The sequence below is a fragment of the Octodon degus genome, unplaced genomic scaffold, assembly GCF_000260255.1.
Source record: "Octodon degus isolate 3935 unplaced genomic scaffold, OctDeg1.0 scaffold00019, whole genome shotgun sequence".
Classification (NCBI taxonomy): Eukaryota; Metazoa; Chordata; class Mammalia; order Rodentia; family Octodontidae; genus Octodon; species Octodon degus.
In genome coordinates this window covers 22,695,292-22,700,075 of record NW_004524595.1, presented here as the reverse complement: position 1 = coordinate 22,700,075, position 4,784 = coordinate 22,695,292, and positions in this window count along the sequence as shown.

Here is a 4,784-nt window from a genome sequence, read left to right as displayed (position 1 = left end):
TTTAACTTTTTTATTTGCAGGGGTCGGCCAGTTAGCTCAGTTGTTTAAGCGCCTGCTCATGCAAATGCAGTCAGCCCCAGGATACTGTGGTCTACCTTACCAGATCCGCCCTTAAGGCAGCCTGAGCCAGCCCCCCCCAAAAAAAAACCCAACAAAAACTATTTTTTTTATTCGCTTTTTAAAAATATATTACATAGAAAACTCCAGAAATAAACAAGTTACACGTGTTACACTTTAGGCCATTACAAACAGTGTAATGATTTTTTTCATCATCTTGGTTTACCCTACTCAGTGTGTCAGGCATCCCTTTATCTAGAGTGTCCACACTGCACATTCCACTCACGTTCGTCCCTTAGCAGCCATCTTTGTTGTCAGACTGACTGTGGCCCCACCTGAGTGTCTATGTGCAGGCAACCCTAATTTTACTTCAAAATGGCTGCCCAGCCTTAGAGCAGCCATGCTGGCAATTGAGTATGCCAGAGAGGAATAGTAAAGTGCTTCCTTTGAGAAAAGATGAAAGTTCCTTTCTTTAAAAAACAAAATTTTCATCTTAATGAGAAAAAAAATTCAAAAGAGACATGGCTCAGTGTCACAGTGCCTGTCTGACAAGTGTGAAATCCTGAGTTCAATTCCCCGTACAGAGAGAAAGAGAGAAAGAGAGAGAGAGAGAGAGAGAGAGAGAGAGAGAGAGAGAGAGAGACTCATGCAATGATGTTTTCAGTTTGTTACTATGCCTAATTTATATATTGAACTTCATTTTAGGGACAGATATACAGAAAAAATATATAGTCTTATAGGGTTTGGTACTTCCTGTGGCTTCTGCACCCACTGGGATTTGGAATGTGTCCCCCACTCTAAGGGGCGACTGTTGTATGCTGGATGAGACAACGTTTGCTCCCTGCTTTAGTTCAGCTTCCTTTCTGATGACCATGCAGTAGGTCTACCCGCAAGGGACTGGGACTGGTCATGTCTCTCCCATGTTCCCACTCTTCCCTGGAGTACTTGGGAAAGGAAAACAAAGGTGGAAAGGCGCCTTGGAGGCTTGCAGAAGAACACACTGCCAAAGAGGATGCATGTGTGAACTACTGTGGTGGGTAGGCACTGACCTATGTGTTTCTCAGGCATTAACTCAGTCCTCAGTACAATCCTCTGATAGAATGTTATTCTTCTCATTTAATGATTGAGGAAGCCAAGAAACAGAGAAGTTAAAGAATGTGTCCAAGGTCATAGAGATAAAGCTAATTCTCAAACTCGGATTGGCTAGCTACATTATCTACCACTACTTGGCAGTATTATGCTTTCCCTAGCCTGACTTCAATTAGAAAACAGGGCAGTAACATGCCAGCAAAGGGAGATGTGACTTGTTCTGACTAGGCAGCTTGCAGAGATAGGATAGCACAGTTTAGGATGCTAAAATGCTTTGGCCACTATATCAGTCAGGAAGATTTTGCTCTAAATAATAGACTATTTAAAGTTTCCAAACAATAAGGACCTTATTATTTCCCTAAGCAACAATCTGGATGCAGTTCACTTTAAAAGATTAGATTAATGATGTTATTAGGAGAATCTAGTTTTGTTTTTCCTTTTAATCTCTCTAATCTGCCCTTTTTCCATGTATCAACCATGTTTCCCTCACAATAGCAAGATGGCTGCAGCAGCTCCAGGCATCACATGTTGACAAGATTCTATCCAATGAAGAAGTTTCCCATAGGTCCCAGTAGACTTTGCTGCTCAGTTGCACAAAATCAGGTCTCATATTTATGCACTAGCCTTAAGAGAAGCTCAAAATATGAATAGCTAGAATTCTGCACTTTTGGCTCTCCCAGCAAGCAAGAAGGTGGTGGAATGAGGAGTGTTGTGCTACTGACTGTCTGCTGACTGTGTTTTCTTTTTTCCTTTTTCTTTCCCTCGAAAGCATAGACACACAAAGGATAGATCAAGATCATGACTTAATGCAAACTTGGTTGACCCATAACAAAAATTCTAGCTTCTGATATGCTTCTGACCTGAGGCTGGCTTCAGCTCAACATATTTGGAAGTGTCCATTCTTGATATATCCTCTTTCTGGACAGCTGCCAGCAGGAAAGCTCTGTCCCCCCCCCCAGCAAGCCCAGGGGCACTAATAGCACCAGGGGAGTCCCGAGTCTGTCCTGCTTTGCACCCCTGCACCTGGTTGGAAGATCCTACTTCCCTTTCTCTCTCATTCTCCCATCTCACTTCCTCCTGCTCACTCTCAAGTCAAAACTTGCCCAGTGTAAGAAAGAATGAAGTTGGGGTCATTGCCTCTTGACTGAATTTCTGGGAAATATAGAAATAGATTTCCTCATGGCTACCAGAGAGAAGTGTCACTGTCTCTAGCACCAGAATGACAGGAATAGTGATCATAATGTCAGCTGACAGGGATGTTACTTGTGGCCTACCAAAGACTGGGATATACTTCTCTCAGAAAGTACACGGTTTAGGGCTAATTAGAGGGCTTCATAGTCATCTGACTCCAGTCTCTGCATTGCTTTTCTATGTTACTCTGTATTATAGTCCACAGAGACCCTTTAGCCTTCACATCATCCACTGTCAGGAAGGACATTTCCTGGAAGCTGCAACACAGTGTAGCTGTTCACATTCCATTGGCCAGAGCTTAGTCACATGGACATGTCTTGCCCCAAGGGCAGCTGGGAAATGGCCTGCTGTTAGTTAAGGTTCTCCAAAGAGACAGAACCAATAGATGTGTGTATGCAGAAATTGGTTCCGGTGGTTATCGAAGCTGGCAAGGCCAACCCTTCAGAATGGACAGGCATACTGGGAGCACAGGAGAGCTGAAGCTTTAGTTCTAGGACTGGTTGGCTTTAGAACCAAGAAGGGCCAGTGGTGCAGGAAGCCCAGTGCTGTCTTCTGGAGACTTTTTTCTTGCTCCAGAGAAGCTAGTCTTTTTGATCGGTTCAAGCTTTGACTGATGCTACAAGCCCTATTCAAACTATGGAGAATAATCTGCTTTACACAATCCACGGATTTCAATATGAATCTCTGAAAATACCCTCACAGGAAAATCCAGAACAACATTTGGCCACATCTGGATGAGCCAAGTACACATAACATTGACGATCTGAGCCATCTTTATTCACGGCAGCCACTGGCATCTTCACTTTAAGCCAAGAGTCTACGATCCACAGCTCAAAGGCAAAACCTGACTCACCTCCTGTTTTGGAAAATAAAGGCTTTGAGAATACAACTATGCATATTCGTGTACATATTTTATGTGGCCATTTTTATACTACACAGCAGAGCTGAACGATTGTAATGAAACCACGTGCAAAATCTAAACTATGAACTGGATTTGGCCCTTCATAAGAAATGCAGACCAAAATCTATTTTAGGTAGCCATGTGCCCAGCCAAATACTTGGAGTCTGCAGAGAAGGGAAAAGGAAATTATGATGGCGAAGAGCAGACACTACAACATCAGACTTTGCTTCTGAGGTCTTCTGAGAAGTCTCCCACCATCAGCAACCAGTAGGCTCAGAGCAGTCTGGGAGACACTGCAGGAATTATGAAGCAGCTCAAGCTATCTTCTCTGCTTGCAGGAACTTACTGGAAAATGTTCTTTGGAACACAGCGGTCTGTGCACTCAGAGAGAGCTGTTTTTCTGCTGAATGATTAGCCATGAGGCCGAACTCCTCAGAACATCAGTTTTCTCACTTCTGGGATGTTATATGAATTTATACTTCATCAAAAACATGAGATAAACCCTCTTTTCTTGTTCAATAACTGAAGTCTCCATGTGTGGTGGCACATGCCTATAGTCCCATCTCTCTGGGAAGCTAAGACTGGAGAATTGCAAATTCAAGCCTAGCCCCGGCAGGTGAGCAACTCTGTGAGACTTCATCTCAAAAATAAATACTTACACACACACATAAATAAAGATTGAGAGTGTAGTTAGAGAGAAGGCCCTGACTTAATCCACAGTGACACACATGCACACACACACACACACACACACACACACACACTATAGTAATAACTAATAGGGATTGGGCTTTACCTGTGGGCCAGGCCCTGGAGAAGGCTTTCTGTGAGTTCGTCCAATGCTTACGGCAGCCCTTCGAGGTCAGGGCAGTTACTATTCCCTTTTGCAGATCAGCACATCAGGAAATGTGGTGTCTTAGCAAAGAATAAGTGCAAAGCTTGATTCAGACCCCACTGCTTGTCTGCTTTCTGAGCCCAAGGGCCTGACCTCCAGGCTGCCTTGCCCCTCCCCAGGCCAAAGCCCTCCAGCCATTGTCCCCTTGCTCCTCTGCTACACAGTGGGGACTGTGCAGTGGGAGAGCCGGGTGCACACAATTACAGCAGGCTGGAAACTGAGGCAAGGGCGTAAGTGCCAAGCAGGTGTAGCGGCAGGGAAGGTGTCACAGCAGGGCTGGGCCAGGCTGGGCTGTGGCAGGCATACAGGATGGAGAAGATCACAGGGCAGTGTGCTGTGGGAACAGAGTGGGTAAAGGTGGCACGAAGGGAAATAGCACTGGTTTTCAGCACTGGAGATCGAACCCAGGGCCTCCCTGCATGTGCTGAGTCTACCACTGGTTCACATCTACATCCTTTTTTTTCTTTTTGTATTTTAGTACAGGGCCTACAGGGTCTACAGGGTCTCATATGTAGATTGGACTCATAGTGATCTGCCTGTGTTCAGCCTCCCAAGAACCCAGTCTCAATTGCAGTCTCACTGCGCCCCTGGGGCAGGGCCAGCATGGCACGCTGGGGATCAAACCTGGGCCTCTGCGTCTGCCTGAGCAGG